At 41.9% G+C, this 20,575-nt stretch overlaps 1 pseudogene; it reads left to right on the forward strand.

The window, feature by feature from the left end:
• The first annotated feature begins 19,533 nt into the window (after positions 1–19,533).
• On the forward strand, positions 19,534–19,941 carry LOC110559984 (large ribosomal subunit protein eL32-like; annotated as a pseudogene).
• The last annotated feature ends 634 nt before the right edge of the window (positions 19,942–20,575 follow it).

Genomic DNA, 20,575 nt, shown 5'->3' on the forward strand with positions numbered 1-20,575 from the left:
TACCCCTAGAAAACTTACTCTTGTAAATCAGAAAGTATCAGCAGCTTTGCCCTTCTGTGATTTCTGCAGCGTATTAGGTTATGGTCAATTCCTGTGTTCTTTATAACCCTTTTGGAGGAGAGGATATACCATTGCTCTGTCTAGACCCATAATTCACCCTTTTCAAACAACAACCAGATATTTTTCTAGACCCCAAGGATATGGAGTGAATACGGCCAGCATGTTTGTAGTCTTTATAGTGTTATGAACTCACATATAACAATATTCCACCCAGAGCCCCTTTTTTCCAGACTTACTCACTAAAAGAACATAGCTTAAAAATTGATTCCACAGCTGCCTCAGTCAAAGCTCTGAAAGCTACCTAGCAGAAACCAGTTCTTCCTGACTTACAATAGAAAGAACTAATTGACACCAGTGAGCTCACAGAATCACTGGGAAGGATGGGGAACCCGACTCTTAGAATAGACAGACAGGAACACGTGAGGGAAGGTGGCTTTGGTAGCAGCAGCAGCAGCAGCAGCAGCAGCAGCAGCAGCAGCAGCAGCACATCACTCTGTAAATCCACTCAGGGATGGCTTGCAGCTCACACTGCTCCCTGGCCCCCACAGCTTGCCGCGACTCTGCCAGCGACAACTCTGGAAGCCTCCACGGCACTACTGCCCCCACGGAATGCCCTGGCAGTCCCAGCTACCATTACCACCAGGACAGATTTGCTCATCCCAGCTCATTGTAGCTAACTCCTGACTGCAGTTCTGTGTCTGGGCTTTGATCAGCTAAACCCTAGCCACGTGGTTATGCTAATCACATGAGAAGGCCAGAAAGGAAACATCCAATAATTTCTGGGAGGTTCTATAGCAGCACAGTGGCTGTGTGTCCCAATTACTGTCATGCCATAAAGAATTTCTCAAACATAGCAGTGAAGTTAAAGGACAGCCTCCTTCCCCCAAGGAACTATCAAGTGCCACTCCATCATTTATTACAAGTGACCCTTCTGGCTTAGTATTCTTCACGAATCCTTTCACAAAGTCTGTGTAGCACACTTGTTCCCTTTTCATAAGTGAGGAAATTGAGGTTTACAAAAGTTGGAAGCTTCTCACACTCCTATAAACAGTATGGTCTGGAGCTAAGCCTCTAACCAGAACCCTGACCACAAAGCCATGTCTAGCCAACCTGCCTCCCTGTGCTTCCTCAGCTGCCTACTCCCCCTCCTCAGGGTTTGGATAAAGAGCCTTTCTTGCCTAGTGACGAGACGCTGGAGTCATCATTAAAATTAAACTTTCATTGCATGTGGTCTTTAAAATGATCGTTAAAATTCAGGAAATCTCTTTCCAAACAATGCATCAACATAATTCACCAATGTGCTAAGCGTTGACTAATGCAGACTGGCTGATGCACGTTGCTGGCAACACAGACACTGTGCACATTACTCATTAAGCATCTTTTACAAGGCCATCTTCTTGGCTTGCTAGATGCCTATTAGAAACGAATTTTCAGAAGGAGCACTTTAAACCATGCTATCTGTCCTTCACTCTTAGCCAGAAGGATACAGAGCCTGAGGAAAAGGGATCATGGCACAAGACAAACCACGTGTATTCAAAAACACAAATGAGTGCAGTAGGATAAATCTCAAATCTGCCTCAGCTTTTTAGTTAATCCGTTTCTGAGACAGTCTCACATATAGATATGTGAGCATAAGAATCAAGAAAAGAACTGCCTGCCATCTAGGTTGTAATTGTAAATGAACCACTTCAAAACCCAAGGGGCCTGAAAGTGAAGTTATGTTTTTCAGGGTGAGAGCTGGGGAAACGAAGGTGTTTGGAAAAACTACATTAAAATGAATGAGGATGGTGATTCCGTTCAGTGGAAGAGTTCCTGCTGCTACTGCCAGCTTAATCCAGTTTGAAAACAAAAATAAATAAATAAATAAATAAAAGAAGAGGAGGAGAGGAAGAAATGGGGAGAGAGACACTCACACAGGGAGAGAAACAGAGAGGGGAAAAGGGAGAGGGAAGGAAGGAGGGAAGGAAAGAGGATTGTAGAACAAAAACAGCAGGAAGGAGAAAGCTCTCTCTGAGGAATAGGACATGCTGAGCCGCCAGCCAGGTATATGTCACAGATGTACAACCTGTGTCCTGGCATGGGAGACACAGCTGTTTGTCTCTGGGGGCAAAGGCCAGCTCAGGGACTTCAGATGCTCACCGGAAAAACACAAGAAAGGAAAATGAAGTGAAGAGGAAGAATGTGGTAAAGGAAATTGACAGGTCTATAAAAAGACAAATCATCTAAACAAGAGTCCCATGCACATACCCAAGATCCTAGTTACTGTAGGCAGTTGCACGGTTTTCTCCTAGAGCTATTTAAATATCCTTATTACAGAACCTCAGCCTGTCGGCACGCATGCCTGTAAGTCTGTGTTGCACAGAACGGCGGTTTAGCTGTTTCTAGCTAGGCCTTCTCTCCAGCCGGCGTCCTAATGAGAGTTGTGCCTCTTACTTCTCCCGAGCAGGAAGCTTGGCTTCTTTCTCTAAGCTTTGCCACGTCTCTAGGTTTCTGTCCAGAGTCTAGGACTGTGAAATGCAGTCACTGCCACATAACCTTGGCAGGAAAAGATGACTTTGAGAACGGGATTCATTTTGTGCCTGTCTTCACCCAAAGAAAACCTCTTCAATGCGCATCGTCCAATACATTTTCACAGGGGTACACTGACAAGTGTTTAAGGCAAGGCAATAAATCAGAAGCTATGTCACCAGCAAAGCTATTCAGCCCAGCAAAAGAGTGTCCCGCCCCCGGAAAAGAGCATTCTTCCAAACACGTGGTATTTGCTGGCAGGAAAGGTCACCTTTGAAACTGAACTCTAAATGTTCCCTTCCCCTTGGCACTTCCATTCCAATGTCACAGTCTGTACACCTTGTGTGACCCCAAAGTGTCCTTGCAAGAGGGAGTACAAATGAAGTCATTTCAACATGGATGAGATGGAATAAATATCCTCAGTCCACCCACAGCTGCTCGTATAAACTAATCATTTTCATTCCCCTCTATGCTCCAGTCTGTCAACACTCATCTTTTCAGTTCCCAGGTACCTCTTGTGTGCTGTGGACCAGCTAGCCCCTGTGGTTCCCACGGGAGGTCACCTCCTTCAAAGGCTGCGGATATCAGCAGGGCCCATTCCACCCAGGAGTTAGATAGTCTTATTCACTGGACAATCCCTAAATGTCCTCAGCTTTCCAGACACTGTGTGGACACTGGGGCTCCTTTCCTCATCCCTGTGCTCTGATTAGTTATTTGGGCCCCTAAGTAGGTGGGAACAGCCAGTTTGAAACTAGCTTTTGAAATCACAGTGCTGGAGAACTGGGTTAACTGAGTACTTGCTGGTCTTGCAGAAGACCTGAACTTCCTTCACACCCATTACGGACTGTTCAAAATTGTCCGTAACTCTAGCTCCAGGGTTATCTAATACGTCTGCTATCTCTAGCCTCTATGGGCACTGAAATCCATATGCACATACCCTCCCCCCACCACACACTCACATCCATACACAAACATAATTTAAAAATTAAAAAAAAATAATAAATCTAAAAGGTTGTGACTTATAGCTTACCAGGCAGACTCTAAACCACTCCAAAAGCTTGGTCAGTACTAAAGTGGCCCACACCTCCCAAGGCCTCATTCCTCTTTGCTCTGTCAGGAGCTCTTCCTGGCATGCCAGCAAGGGGAATATCTCTAGCTTCTAGTAGAAAATGCGCATGAGCACACATTCATTCAAACACATGGATAGAGAGGACATAATCCCTCTGGTTTCATGGAATAGTAGGTTTCATGAATGGCGGATCTTCCAAGTCCAATCTCAACTGAGAATATGCCTTCTTAAGATCTGGCTGTAGGGCATTTTCTTAATTAGTGATTGATAAGAAAGGGCCCAGACCAATGTGGATGGTTTTATCCATCCATAGGCTGTGGTCCTGGGTTCGATAAGAAAGCAGGCTGAGCAAACCATGGGAACAAGCCAATAAACAGCACCCCTCCATGGCCTCTGCATCAGCTTCTGACTCCAGTTTCCTGCCCTGTCAGAGTTATTATCCTGAGTTCCTTCAATGTTGAACAGTTATATGGGATTATAAGCCAAATAAACCCTTCCTCCACAAATTGCTTTTTGGTCATGTTGTCTTATGAAAGCAATAGAAACCCTGATTAAGACACCCACCATTTTCTTGATCTGACAGTGACTTTTCTTATGTAAACAAACAAACAAACAAACAAAAAAAGAAACGGTTCTCAAGGTTTTCAGAGTCACAGTCCAAAAGGTGCATAATCCACCCGATAAAACACCTGAACCTCGTGTCATCCATCTACTCTCCGGACGCCTCTCCTCTCACTTGTCTTGCTGTCGTTTCTCTTCATCCAAGTTTAGTACTCATAGAAGTAATAAAATCCAGGCAAACAAGCATTCCATGTCTCTCCACCTGTGTTCTCTCTCGCCTTGCTCCTCAGTGCCACCTCACCAGGCTGTGAAGGCTCGTTCTCTGCTCACTCTCCCCTCCTCCAACTTCTCGCCTCTGAAATGCAGTTTCATTTCTCCTTGTGGTTCCTTTGAAATGAAAGCAGGAGGGAAAATTACTTACACATTGACCTGAAGTCTATGGTGGTGACCCAGAAAGGACTTGGCTTATTATGTGCACAGTTTGGTGGGTTTACCTGTTTATTATCTTTAAGACTTAAAATAAAACCTACTTTTAGGTTAACTGAACAGATTTATGTAACGAGGAAATGTATGAGGCAAGATAAGAGTGGCTATGGAAGATATTTTGTGCTGTATTTCAATGAGCTAGTTTTTGTCCTTTTAAGATATTGAAGATTCAGTCAGCACACAGTTTTCAGAAGGAGTTTGAGAACAAATTGTAAATGCACTCAAGTTGTACTTGAGAAGCAGAAATGAGAGGAAACCCATCTGGACGCTGTTCTTGCTTTAGGCATTTATGGCGTGTGGTAAACCAACCCTCTTCTCATCCGTGAAGATTCTGTGCACTGGCTGGGTTCACTTGCATGGTCCTTCTACTTGAGTGATTTTCTTGTGGCAATGATCTGCTGAGGACTCTTGACTCATCTATATTGTCTATCTATATTGTTCTTAAGTGACTGATAATCTAGTACGAAACCTTGGAAACACTCAACTCTGTGAACAGAACACCAGGACTGAAACCTATTATTTCATGAAACCAGAGGAATTGTGTCCTCTCTGTCAATCCATCTGTTTGAATGAATGGGCGCTGATGTGCGTTTTCTACTAGATGCTAAAGATATTACCCTTGCTGGCTCTAGCATGTGCCTTGGCCTTTGTCAGGAAAGTAAAGGAGGACTGTGTCTTCTGTCAGCCTTCTACCTGCCAGCATGCTCAGAAAGCTAGGCCACTCTCATTCTCTGTCTTCCAATTCTCCATTTGTTTTCTCCAGCAGAACACCCAGGGCGGCTCAGAGGTCCCCAAAGCATCAGAACAGAGGTTGCCAGCTTCTGTTCTGTTGAGTTTTATGCAACGTGTGTTAATCATCATATTCTCCCCCACAGTTCTTCCCAGGTCTACTGTGCCCTCACAGTGCTGTGAGTTCATATGTGCAGCTACTTTGCTGTGTCCAGAAAATATTCCCTTGTAATAATCCACCACCTCTGCTTCCTAAGCTCATCCATAATGATCCATAACACTTAGGAGATGGTGGGTGGTGCATATATATTCTCTTTAGGGCGAAGAACTCTGCTGTCTTTAATTCTCTGCATCTTGGCCAGTTGTGAGGCTCTGTGTTAATCACCATCTCTGTGTTAATCCCCATCTACTGAGAACATAAGCTTCTCAGACAAGGGTTGATAGAAGCACAGATCTGTGGGTATAATGATAAGTCATTAGGAATCATTTTATTACTATGTCCATGAAGCAGCATAACAGTGGCAGAGTCTTCCTTAAAGCCCATCACCTGTCAGGTTATAGGATCCTGACCTGATAATGGTGCCGGGTATAGTTTCATCTTGTGGCACTAGACTTCAATCCAAGACAGAAGTGATTGGTAATTCCAAAGATGTTCATGCCACTGTTACACCAGGAAGCATGCATTGCCAGAGGAGAAGCGTAACCATCCGTTAGACCCAGCTTTGAATTCTGTAAGTTCCAACAATGACTGGCTGCCAGAATGTCAAGACTTGCTGGGGAAAGGCATTCATCGCTCAAGACTCAGGGCTATTCTTTCTTCCAGAAAGAAGCTAGAAACGTCTTCAGAAACTAGCTATCAAGCTGTCCCACTTTTACCACTTTGGGTAGGAGCTTTTTTTTTCTGTGTAAATAATTTACTTGATTTTTAAAATTTGACAATTTCCTCAACTCATTTACCAGCATTGTTTTCTAGTGCTGATGTGTTTATTTCTCTGAAATAATAAAAAATACATGTACTTTCTTATAAAATATAAATACAGTTTCAGATTATTTAGGCAATTGAAGGCCTGCCCTATAGTTCACACTTAATTAACAAACCAAATTATCATCCTTATGAACCAGGGCTATTTGCTCAACACCTAAAATCAGTTTCCCAAAGAACCTTGCATCACGAATTAAAGTTTGCAAATGATGTTGAGTTACGAATATTATTGTGTATAATGAGTCTGGAGGAAGCTCTAAGGTAAATAAAGTTAAGGAGTTTTCTTTAAAATGAAGTATAATTAGAATATAAAGTAGTGTGTAACATGTTATTATTATTATTATTATTATTATCAATTTATTGTGTGTGAACACACACATGTGCATAGAGGTCACAGGACAACTTGTGGGAGCCGGTTCTTGCCTTCCACCATGGGTGCACCAGGGATCATGGAATGTATTTAGCTTGGCAGCAAATGCCTTTCCACACCGAGTCATCCTATTGGCCCATGAAATATGTTTTCTAAACCTGTTTGAATATGAAAAGTTTTGCCTCAGAGCATTCCTAGAAACTGAAGTTCTTCCCAAAATTGCACGAGAAGGAGGGTTTTTCTAAAGCTGCATGTACTGTAGAGGTCACACTGCTTTGGAGGCCTTTGTTTTTTGTTTTTTTGTTTGTTTGTTTGTTTGTTTTGTTTATGTTGCACATTTTGCAAAATGCTCAGGGGAATAAAATCTGCCCCCAAAGCCTGTAAGTTACGACAATTACATAAGGGAAGGCAACAGAGTTTTTGTGGTTGCTATGTGCCTTGTCATGTTCTGTGTGCTGTTACCTCTTTTATACTGAACACAAGTCTCCACACACCGGCTCCCATCTTGCCAGTGTTGCACAAAGTAGATATTATTATGACACCCATTTCAGAGATGGGGAAACCGAGCCACACACAGACACACAATTATGAGTTAGGGTTCTGACTTCAGCTTAGATTTCTACAGCTCCCTACTCTGTGCCCCCTTCCGGCATGGCGTCTCCTTCTCTTCTGCATTTCGAGCAAGTCTTCAGTTTGGAGCATGAGTGTTGCAGCTCAGTTCACCAGTTCGTTTAAAAATACTGCACTATGCTAGGACTTGTTTTTATTTATCTATTATTCTTCTGAGACAGTACTTCACTGTGCAGCTCAGGCTGGCCTCAGCCTTCTTGCCTGCACTAGGATTATAAGCATGTCCACCTCACCTATACCCAGCTACTTAAGCTTTTGTTTGTATTTCAGGTGACTTGATCTTCATAGTAACTATAGAAGCAGAGGACTGAAATTTTTGTTTAAAAGAAAAACTGTCTTTATACTGAATGTTTTACAAACATAAATCAATCGTAGAGACACTTCAAGTGATTCCTCAGGAAACCACTGAAATCTGAAGAGAAATCTATTTCCCTTTGTGTTTCTCAAAAAATAATTAATTAATCAATTAATTAATTAATTAATTAATCAATGAGAAAACAAACAAACAACAACAAAAATGTTTCATGAATACTCCAAATCAATCATCAAGCTTGTTGTGGCTGAACTGTTCTCTCTCCAATCTATTAAACATTTATTCAGAGTTTCAGAGTTTCAGGGAGTTTCTTGGAGTTCATGTCTATCAAACTCAATAATCCAACAATAATGAAACTTTTTCTTGATTATTAAGAAATATAATTGAAATAGGTGAAAATTAACATTACAGTTTGAATTTAGTTATTTTTTTTACACAATGCAATTTCAATATAAGAAAACTACCTACCTACATGTAAGAGAAACATGCTTACTTTGCAAGTCATTTCAAGATGGTGGCCTGAGCACCTTTCACAGCCCAGAGAACCTACGAAAATGTTGACATGCTGTATGTACAGAACCGATTGCTTATATGTGAAGCCTTTTGCTGCCCCTGGAGGGCAACCAGTCAGAAATACAACCTAAAAATGAAATTATGGAGCACAAAGCCAAGCTAGCTTTGTTGAAAGGCTGCCTCTGCAACTTGCTTTCTATGTGACTTTGGGCAGGTTATTCACCTTTTCCATGCTTTTATTTCCCTGTCTTCAAAAATAGAATAGAAACTGTACCTAGATCAGAGATGCTTATGAATGAACATATATGAATGCAAATGAGCCTATATACATACTGTGCTTAAGAAAGGACCTGTCTATACATTGCAGTTATATATTTTATCATATCATCATCACCACCATGACTACCATCATCATTGTCTACACATCATTATCCCAGAAGAAAACTCTCAGACAAACAACAGAACATCTATGCTTCACAGTTAAGGGATTTTCAAGGTGACCTGAGTCTGGAATCGACTGGTGCGACATCTAAGACATCTAACTGTTAGCTCCTTGTCCACTCTTTCTAAAACAATGGTCACGACTGACTGCTACCCCAACACTATAGACTTCCTTCTAAAGGTGACAGAAAACATATCAGGAAGTAGGTTCTCTAACCCCCTTCAGCCACCGGGGAATTTGTTTTTAAACGTGAATACGTACACAGTGTCTAATTAGCACAGAAGAAAACTGTAATATAACTGGCAACAGAAATTGATTTTACAGACTTGGATATAATCCACAATAGGAAACAGGAAAATAAAAATTACATAAACTTATAATTTCCTATTTCTAAATATCAAATGGAAAGGAACTAGAACTCTGAAAGTTAAAAACACATCTAGGAGATTTCTGAAGATAAAGCATGATTCCATCAAGATGGGAAGTTGAGAGACAAAAAGTAAACAGTAGCTGCCTAATTCACAAGAGCTTCACAGACAACTAACAGGCTCTACGGGGGAAAAAAAAGATAGGTCAAAATGGTTGGCACATTGCTACCAAGGATGAGATGAGCCTACATATCCCAAAACTGATGAACGATTTAATCATTCCACTGATGTGATTTTGGAATGCAGACGCTATTAATATTATTATGGGATTCCAGGACCCTGAAGACTAGGTCAAGGTATTAGAGTGAAACCAAGGAAAAATAGTAATTCTAACACTTACTGATGACAACCAGGCCAGAACCTAACATCTAATCAGGAATGAGAGATGCTGAAGGGCTATTTGTTTGTCTTCTTAAAAGGTGAGGACGAGACTGCATGGCATCTGCTGCTAACCCACACCAGGCCCCACGCAGAAACTAGACCAATTACAACAATGACAAAAACCTTATTTTTCGTTCATGGCCCTTTATAACAGAACCCTAGCCACCCTTCAAATTTGTCTTAAATAATTTCAAACGACCATGCTGTGACCTTCGAATTAGTCACCATGGCCACAGGAGGCAGCCATAAACTCTAACATTTCTTGCATGCCCTTTGGAATTGCCAATACCAGTGGCTGCTAGAAGGTCTGCTATTGACCAATGCCAGAAAGAGCAGAATGGCACAGTACGCTATGAGGTAGGCTACGGCTGCACAGTGCCTGGTCTTGCTTCCGGTCCCATCTGAGACTCCTAGTGTAACCTTGGTCTCTCGGCCTCAATTTTAACATCAGTAAACTCCAGATAAAACTGGTATTTATCCCATGTGGTTGTGTGACCAAAATGTGACAATCCTGTTTAAAACCTTATCACAGTATCCTGTGGAGTTCGGGTGTAAGGAGAAGCAGAGCAAAATCCCACATGCCATGTCACCAATGTGCATAAGGGCTCACACTTCCTGTGCAGTAGCCCGCTCGGGGCATCATTTCCATCAGCTCCGCAGCTACACTTGCTTGGGTGACATTTTACTCAAGTGAGCTGTCAGTGTAATTCCCTTGATTTATGACTCCACTTACATTCTCCTTTAAGCACCCATTCTGAGTGGTGATAGAAAAACCAGTGGATTTAGAGCCCTGCTCCCACATCCCCGGTGACAGACATGTTCCCAGGAGGACTGGAGCAGCATTATGGGCTGCCTAGGGGTGGGAAGAGGAAGCGCCCAGTCCTTGCTTCCCCACACGGAGATACGCTTTCACACCTAGGGTCCCCGTTCATCAGCCAAATCTGCTGCTCTGTTTATTGACTCCCATCTAATGGTCGTGCAGACTCAGCTCTCTGGCAGCTTCCTGTGTACCTAGCTATAGCCTGGGAGATCTCTCAGAGATGGTCCTTATACTGCATCTTCTTGGACCCATGGAATAGAGATTGTTTAATGAGTGACCTACCCCTCCAGGCAAGCCTGCCAACTATTGCTTGTTTCTTGAGCTCTGAACAGACAGAAAACCTGTATTTCCAGACTCCCTGAACCTATCTGGATTGCTTTGACCACCCTTCTCTCCTGGGGATTCTAGCCGAGAGCCCCATTTTGGAGCAGCACACAGCCTCATCGGCCTTGCCTGTCTTCCCTTCTCCTCTTAAGAAGGAGCTTATGTAAGCAGCATGCACATCCTCAGCCTGGAGGCCATCAAGGGCTCATTGTTATTGGCTTCTCGGCCATTGCATCTCTAAGCAGAGAAAAATGTCACCGATATTGTGGAGAGGAAAAAAGAAAGGCAGGTTCATAAAATCATATCAAAGGAAGTCAGATTGCTGTCTCCTTAATCTTGATGAGTCATAGCACCAGATATCAGCTACTGAGAATTTAGCAGATTGCAAAGCCTTCCTCTAAGCACTGTCTATGTGTTAACTATTTAATCACCAGAACTGTCTTATCCGGGGATACTTAATTACTGAGAAATTCTTCTTAGATGGTAAGTGACTATCCACTGTGATCATCATCATCATCATTATCTTATTATTATTATTATTATCGTATTATTATTATTATTATTATTATCATCATAATAATCATCATCATTATTATTCTCACTTCTCAGAGAAAAGATGGAGACTTGGACAGGTTAAAGTAACTTGCCCAGGCAAACGGAGATGCCCACTGCAAACCTGGAGGTCAAGACCGCAGGGAACGCGTTTAGGTTCTGGGCATCCATCCCCAATATGCCTCCTACACCTCTCTTTTATTTTGGATGGAATTAGCTCACTTGGATAGTAAGTGACTATTTCTCGGTGAATTTCCTCATACTGCAGACAGCTCTGTCTCCCATGTAGGAAAGCAAGTTATGTATGTCTTAATAGAAGATGTAGGGCCTACCCAAACTACCACTTTCTCCACTCAGTAGAGACTTTGGATAAGATTTTAATCATCTGAACGCTGGTGATCTCATCTCCAAAACAAGGAAAGAACCTGATGCAGTGACACACACCTCAGCATTTGGGAAACTGAAGCAGATGGGTCCCTGAGAGTTTGGGGGCTAGCCTGGGCTACATACTGAGTTCTTGGCTAGCATGGACTAATTGTGAAACTCTATCTCCAAAAATAAAGACAAGAAACTGGAGAAATGGTTCAGTAAATAAAGCCCTTGATATGCAAACTTGAGGTCCAGAGTTTGAATCCTCAAAAACCGAATAAAAAAATAAAAGCTCGACTTTTGTGGCACATTGCCTATGTTCATACTTCACAGGGTACAGAGGGAATCCCAGGGCAAGCTGGTTAGCTGGGCTGAAAGAATGGAACGCCAGCCACAGGGAGAGACCTCGCCTCAATACCCAGTGCTGATATCCAGCATCCACAAGCATGCATGTCCACCCGCACACACTTAGGCCCACGTGCATGCAAATACATAAGCACATGCATAGACACTCATGTGTGTGTGCGCATACACACGCAGAGACACAAGAAGATAATGAATACATCAATACATAAATTGAGGATGATACCTAGAGCATGGGGTCATTAGATACGGGACATGCTTAGCACAATGCCTGGCACACAGAAGGCCTAAAGCAGAAAGTCGGCTGTATCTTTCACTTAAGCCTGGGAGGAGAACAGAGGTGCATTCTAACTAGCCATGACATGAGTTTACCCTGGGTGTGAAACCTTCTGTTGAGCTCCCTCATCCTCGGCCATTGGTACTGTTCGGTAAGGTGTGCGGCACAAGGAATATACTAAACCTAAGGTGTTTTCCTTAACAAGCCAGGGCTGCTTTGGTTAGATTTCTGTCTACTGGGATACACCACTGTCAAGCCCATCAAGTCTCCCCTGGAATAACTGAGCACATAATGTTAAACTAAGGCACTTAAAAATAATGTCAAAAGCTGCTGTTCACCTCCTCACCGGGTGCTGATGTGGAGCTCAGCCTTGTAGTCTTGTGGTAAAGGAGCTCTTGCTTTGTAGTGAAGAGGTTACCACGGTTTTGAGATGCTAATGATCCAGCCCACAGGTTCAAGGCAAGGACTGGGCAGAGCTGGGCAATGGTGTGATTATCTGAACCCAAAGCTTTTGTTCTCATCATCATTTCAAAATAAATGCTATTAACGACGAATCATAATGAGGCAACTTTGCTTCTATACTGTTTTCTGCTTCCCAACAGATTGCATATTAATCGAAGTCACATGATCCGTTAAGCATTGCAATATAAAGGCAATGAAAGTAAAACAGAGCAAGTTTAAATAGGAGCATTTTCAAGGCCAAAGAAAGAAATGTCCCAAAAGAATTTTCTATCGTCTAAGCGGGAACAGAAGCTTTTGGAGTACGACCCTCAACACAAATTATTAAAATCTGGTAAGTGGATTCTATTTAAGTCTTCTGTGAATATATTTCCTGGGCCTCTTCAGCAGAGTGATAAGGGATAGTACTCCATTGACATCTAAATTAAAAAGTCAAATTTCCCAATATGAATATTTCATGTTGAGCGAGTTATTACTTCATTGGTGTTTGTTATAGTACCCAGTAGCCTGCTTTTATTCACCAGTTTCCCAGGGGCTTTAGTTAGCAGACTTCCTGGGGGGGGTGAAGTGGTTCTTTGGAAATAAAATAATAATAAAATAAAAGCAGACTCAACAGATAAGTGATGCATCAGTGTACAAAAATCTTGATGGCTTTAACAGAATGAAGCCCCATGCCCACACCCTTTTACAGGCCTGATTAACATGGGATTTTCTCCAAGCAGATGGAGCATGAAAATTGCTGCCCTGCAGAATCAGCTGTCTAAGCAAGTTCAATTCTTGCATTTGGTTTTTCTGTTATTTTTCTTAGCGTATGCATTCTAGCTATAGCATATGCCTCGAGGTGCAAGAGGCAGGAAGATTTCAATTTTAGTGCCTCTTTTCTTTGTACTTTACTTGAAGCAATTTGGTTTACCACATGGAGTGTACAAAGCTGCTGTGCAATTTTTTCCCCCAAAAAAAGAATAGAATAACTATAATGGACTATGCCTTCATTACTGAGTATATTGTTGTTGTTTTTCTCTCTCTCTCTCTTTTACTGAAGGGCATAAAAGAGGGGGTGATTTCAAATTGGATAGTGCATAAAACACTTTCCAGCATTCCTGCCACTGTTTTCCACATGCATAATGCTTCTTAGAGGATATTATTCCGAATTCAATGGGAATGTGTGTGTTTGTTTGGTGGATTGGATGGCTTGGGCTCCCATATGCTAATCTTTCTAAATGTAAATATAAATTAAAACATGACCTCTGATTTCCATGATGCATTCTGTATGTCAAAATTTTGGCTTGCTTTCTTGGGAGACCGAATTTTCTCTTATATTGTCTCTAAATCATCACATGGCATTTAGCCATTCCCATACTCTTCCTTATAGTGCAGAGATTTTCGCTTTAGTCATGCCTGGCTTCCAACATGTTGTAACCTTCCTTATATCTCACAGACATGAGCTTCATTCATGCCTGGGTTCAGACACGCTGCATCCTTTTTATATCTCAGAGATCTTAGCTTCTTTCATGCCTGAAGCCCTGTGGGAGGCTATGAAAATCTGTTGGTGTGAAGCATCCATGGTGTCCCTAAGAAACAGCTGCTAAAAGGAGGAAAAGTTAAGAGGACAATAAGAGAGAGGTGTCATCTGGGCAACGCCATAACCCTTCAGATTATTTACCATTTAGTTTCTTCAGTAGTGAAGACTATGAATAGAATATTTTAAGAGCTGTTTTGGCAAAATATTTTTACACATTGAAAGCACAAGGCATTTTTGCAACCTTGGTAACCAACAGTAATGATAACAATAGTTTCCTGACCTGATCATCACACTGACTATGAGTCATTATTGTTTTGACATAATAGATGAGGAAACTGAGGTTTAGAGGAAACATAAGTTCCTGTGGACAAGTGGCTAATGAATGGCCGAGTTAGGATGCTAAGGCAATCTTCTCTAAGTTTATAACATATGTGCTTTTGACCATATTGCAACACTCTCTCCAATGGGGGTGGGGGTGGGCACAGAGCACATTGGACCACGGGGTAGAAACTGTAAGCTGGGATGTCATCTGTGTCTACAGTGGGATAGAAAATGACTGAAGATCAGTGCATTATCAGTGTAAATGCTCGGTGCCTGCCAGGCCTCACCAGAGCCTCTTGCTGGCCTTTTGGTTACAAAGAAAGCAACAATGAACATTGTTCCTGACAAATGGACGCCAAGATGGATGCTTGGATGAGATGGCTCTTAGACTTTTCAGAATAACTAGAGAGACCTGATGCACCAGAAGGTCTATGAAGTTGCTCCACTACCTTGCTTTAAACCTCAGGCTGACTAGGTCTAGGAAGGAGGTTGTGGGGGAAAACAGAAACCTTGGATTGGGCCTTGGCCTCTGCCTTCATCTCCTGAGGCCTTTTACTTTTACTTTGACCCATCCATGAGTGTGAACTGCCCTGGACTGGTAGATGTGTCCTCTCTGATTTGGGTGCACAACAACTCATGCTTTTGCCTCATTTGCCTTGTGTCCAGAACCACATTTATAGACAATTACAGATACCTCCCGCACCTACAGCTCAGGGCTCATTGGGGAAGAGGAGGCAGAAAGACGGTAAAAGGCAGAGAATCAGGGAGTTCACTCTGATATTGTTTTCCCTAGTAACATCAGACGCTATATCCATAGGGTCTCACCCACATGATTCCTTAGACATGAGCTCAACATGAACAACAACGGACATGCTAAAGGGAGAGGAGGAAAGACCATGAGGCCTCAACCCTACACAAAGAACTACAGGCAACTAAGGAATTTTGAAATCAGCAGAGATAATCTTCCCCAAGGAGGCACACACCAATTTGTTACACAATACTAAATGGTCAGCCCTGAAAACCTAAATACAAGTAACATTATACAGACTGACTGAGCAGATATATTTAGGAATATACATATATGTATGTCACAGTAATTAGTGGAAAAAAAAAGACATCATGAATTTGAAAATGAGCAAGAGGGAGACATATTGGAGGGTTTGGAGGGAGGAAAGAGAAGGGGGAAATGATGCTATTGTGTTATAATCTCAAAAGTAACAGAAGTAATTTAAACAAAGAATAATTAAAAAATAAGAGTAGTAGCCAAGGGCAGGCCATTGGTCAAACAGAATGTCATGGCTCAGCAGCATCACTTGTGAAACCGGCTACATCTAAGAAACACAAAAGAAGTATTGAGCATCCCAGCACCCCTAAATCATGGTTCCTTGTTCTCAGTTGTGTTCATTTCATGCTGACATTGGGAAACAGAGATGGGCAGCACTAGCTACACCCAAGAGAGAACTAAACCAAGTGAAGTGAATACAATGACACTAAATGTCCCGTGCCTCCTGAGCCCAGACCCATGCTTGTTAGGGGACTCCTCCCTCACCCCATCACTCCTGTGTTAGTAGCATGTTTTGGGTAATTGCTTTTACCTCAACTCTGCCTGGCTTCTTCACTCTTTCCCCTTGTTTATTTGCTGTTTCCTGAACACTCTGTACTGCCATTTCCTTTCTCCTAGTAAATTCCTCCTCAGATACCCACTGAAAACACTGCCCTCTCTCCCAGAACCACCTTCAAATTAAGCTCAGAATGAGGCATGCACACCAACTACTACTTTTAGAGACATCTATTTTCTTCTCTCTCAGAAGACCCCAAAAGCATTTCTAGGTCTTTAAGCATCTTTAAGCCACATGGGGAGGGATGCACTTAAACTCATTAATAAGACCACACTGAGGGCAAAGCACTGAGATTGACTTTTATGCACCCAGTGGCTGCCATAGATGTGAAGTTTACTCCAGGGGGTTCTTAATGAGTAATTTATCCAAGAGTGCCTTTGAAATGCACCGGCCTTTTCTCTTTCCTCTGTAACTTGGTGTCTATCTAACTCAGCTAGAATAGCTATAAAATATAACAGAGGATGGCTGTACTAAGGAAAAGCTTCATGACAGTAGGGCTGATCTGTGGTCAGCAGTCAGTCTGTCCCAGGGGTCCCAAATAAAATAAAGAGAGCCCAACAGAGACCAAGTCCCACAGAGATGAAATTAGATGGTGAACTTGGTCCCTATCAGATATCTTCCAAGGCAACTTCTCAAGGAGACTGTGTGGCCTGGTGAAACTAAGAGGAACTGGGGAAGTGAAATCTGTAAAAATGACTCATTAAGTTCCACTGCTGCCTAGGCCACATTCTTTTGATTTGGTGTGTGTGTACACAAATTGCTAAACAACAGGACTGCATTCAGCCCTGAGGCCATGGAAGAAAGAGCAGACTGGAGGTGATGGAAAGAATTTCCAAAGACCATTTATTCCATCCCTGGTTAGCATCAAAACCATTCCATAAAAGGCCATAGGATGATATAATGGAAAGAGAGCAGGCTGCCATCAGCAAAAATTCCTCAGTTGCAGTGGGTAACTGAACGACCTTGGACAACTGAACATTGTTGAATCTGTGCTGCTTCTTTTAAAGCCAACACACCACAAGAAATATGCCAGGGATCTTGTGCCCCGTGCAGTCTGACCTCTTAAGGACTTCAGGAAAGTGCCAGTGCATGCCTCAGAAAACTGAGGGCACATTAAACATTTTGAAAGGGCGGTCCTTCATTTCCATTAGAGCAATGGTTCTTAGCCTTTCTAATGTTGTGACCCTTTCATCCGGTGCCTCAAGTTGTGGTGACCTTCAGCCATAAAATTGTTTTCATTGTTACTTCATAACTCTAATTTTGCTACCTTTATAAATCATAATGTAAATATCTGTGTTTTCCAACAGTCTTAGGCAACCTCTCTGAAAGGGTTGTTTGATCCCCAGAGGGGTCACGGCACTCATGTTGAGAACTGCTGCTTTAGAGCTACAAATTTCAAACTTCTTAGACTTGTATGTTTATCCATTTCTGTATTTCTGCTTAAATTAAGCATCATTTACTTATTTCTTTTCTAATGTTTTACTTGCTATTGGCTGGAACATCAGTTGAAAATCTCTAGTGTCAAATCCTTCTTTTTTCGACATAACTCTTCAAACACTTGTGCTCATTACTTAGTCCCTCATGTACCTGCTGTAAAACACAGCCCTCGCCACAGGTATATGAAGAAATAGAATCCTTTAAACAGTGAGTGTACTGCTGGTTCTTAACCAGTTCAAAGTCAGGGTTTTGTTTTCCTTCTAACGAGGGAGAGCCTAAAACATCGGTAGGAATTCTAACTATGGAACAGACACACCAAAGACCGAGGGAAACACTAAATGAATGTTAAATCCTTACTAAATGGATATTAAATCCTTCCAAAGACTTTAGAGTTTAAAAGTTTAGTTCACAGTTGACTCGAAAGGTAGATGGAGACAGAGTCATCTTTCCTGCCAATGGGCAGTGTCTAAACACAAGATTCTTGAATAGATCATCCACAATGACTAGGTTTTAATCCACAGTGATTCTCAAGACCCAGGGTGACATCTGGCACCCAGGACTATCAGATGTCTCTGTGTAGTAGTCTTGGGATAGAAGGTGACACTTCTAGAAAACTCTAACACTATCTAGGAAATCCTTTAAATCTACAAAAACAGCTGATATGAAGTTAGACCCAAATATATCAACATTCTGATTATTATTTTTAGGGTGGCCCTAATATTACTATCATCTTACGAAGAAAGTAGCCATTTTGAGACAAGGGATATCATCACTCTATCTTTTCAAGTTACTGACAAACTATTTTGTAGTCCATAGTAAAAAACCACTATCTCTTTCATGACTTTGACTTAAATGATAATACTTAATTCCAAAAGTGTTTCCACTTGAAATAAGTACATTTCCACATGCTCCTGCCTTCAGTAGATGGGGCCATTGTTTAACAATGACCCCCAAAGCTGTCATTTTTTTATAGCAGACTGCATATGTACATGTACACATTACATCAATGTGTAAGGTAAAATTGAACACATGAAGATCATCTTCCCTCTGCATCTTGGTAAGGATGACAAAACTCTTCTGTGGAATTGTATTCTAGTAATGAGTCAGTTGATACATGTAAGTCACTAGAACTGTGACTGCTCCAGCGGTGACAGTGGCCCTCAGATTGATGCTCAGAATGCTTCAAAGAGCTATAGTTGCAAAGTAAAGAGCCTCTATCATCAGGCAAACGTGTACTGAAATCCCAGATCAGTCATTTTATAGCTATGCATCTCTGGACAATGGTGAGTTAGTGAGTGCATGTGTGTGTGTGTGTGTGTGTGTGTGTGTGTGTATGTCTGTGTATGTGCACAAGTCCACACGCATGTGAACACCTCAGATTAAACTTCTAATGCCTGCTAAACTCATACCTCTTCACTAAGCTACACGTCCAGCCTGAGCAAAATGTAAACATTTTTCTAGCAGTTTTTATTGTTTGCTGGCTCTGTTGCTGCTTTTGGATTTGGTTCGGTTTGGTCTGGTTTAGTTTTGCGAGACAGCTCAGGCTGAATTGGTACCCGAAGCAGTCTTTTTGCCCCGACATTCTCAGCCTGCTTTTCCATTCAGACAATCTGGACACGTTAACCCTTTGGGTGAATTAACTGTTCTTATTGAGCAACAATGTGCTTGGTGACTCACTATGAGATTGCCAAGACTCTCAGTCATTGACTTGAAAGAAACTATTGCTTTAATATAATAATTATAAATGGGGGTGGAAATGTGAATGCCAGAGGTCAATGGGAGCTTTTGCAAAATACAAATCCTTCAAGAATTTGAAAAATATCCACCTTACACTCTCTCTTCCGTTTTGAACATTATTTCTTTAAATGATCGATAATTAAATCTATTTTTACATAGTTCGGCTAAGGAAAATGGTTTGAAAAGTTGTTTAAAAATTAAATAGACAGCCTTATTCCTTGGCGCTACCTACGAGATGGCTGCCATCTCTTTTGAGGCAACATGGCTGCCCTCCGGCCTGCGGTGAAGCCCAAGATCGTAAAAAAGAGGAACAAGAAGTTCATCAGGCACCAGTCAGACCGATATGTAAAAATTAAGCAAAACTGGTAGAAACCCAAAGGTATCGACAGCAGGGTTTGGAGAAGATTCAAGGGCTAGATCCTGATGCCCAACATCGGTTATGGGAGCAAAAAGAAAACTAAGCATATGTGGCCTACTGGCTTCCAGAAGTTTCTGGTCCACAATGTCAAGGAGCTGGAGGTGCTGCTGATGTGCAACAAGTCTTACTGTGCTGAGATTGTTCACAATGTGTCCTCCAAGAACCGGAAAGCCATCATAGAAAGAGCAGCACAGCTGGCCATCAGAACGTCCAATCCCAATGCCAGGCTGCTCAGTGAAGAGAGTGAGTAGATGGTATGGGTTTTATTTGTGTTTAAAATAAAACCACAAAAACCGTAAAAAAAAATTTAACTAGACAGAAACCATAAAGGGGGTGGTAATAGAAAGATATATATTTACCCCTTTCTTTTGAGGGAGGGGACACTGTCTACAAAAATTGTCTGGAGTCACAGGTTAAATAAGTGTGAGTCTCAGACTGGGTTTCATTCTTTCTCTACTGAAATTCTCTGTTGTGGCTCTATAAACAATAAATCCAAGAAGCTAGCTGACTGAGCCCAAGTCTATGTCTGCTGAAGAAATGGGACTATTTTGCTTATTCGCGGGTTGAACCCTTCAGTGGGTGAGTCGCACTTGTTCTGCTTGGCTGAGGCTCATCTTTGATACAGAGTAGTTCCTGAGAGTAGTTCCTGTATTGATTTTGTCAATACAACATGGGAAACATCAGTTAATTATCCAATGAACCATTGAACTCTTCAGCCCGAGGAAACCTGAGCTAAGGCACCCATCTGCTATCCTCCCTCTGCCCCCAGAACAGTCATTCATTTATATAACTAACAAGACTTGGCCCTCAAAACAGGGAGGTTTCCCAAACATCTGTTCAATCATTTGAGCTTCAGACATTTTATGAAATAATTCACATCTCCTG

This window comes from Meriones unguiculatus, chromosome 2 (genome assembly GCF_030254825.1).
Source record: "Meriones unguiculatus strain TT.TT164.6M chromosome 2, Bangor_MerUng_6.1, whole genome shotgun sequence".
Taxonomy (NCBI): Eukaryota; Metazoa; Chordata; class Mammalia; order Rodentia; family Muridae; genus Meriones; species Meriones unguiculatus.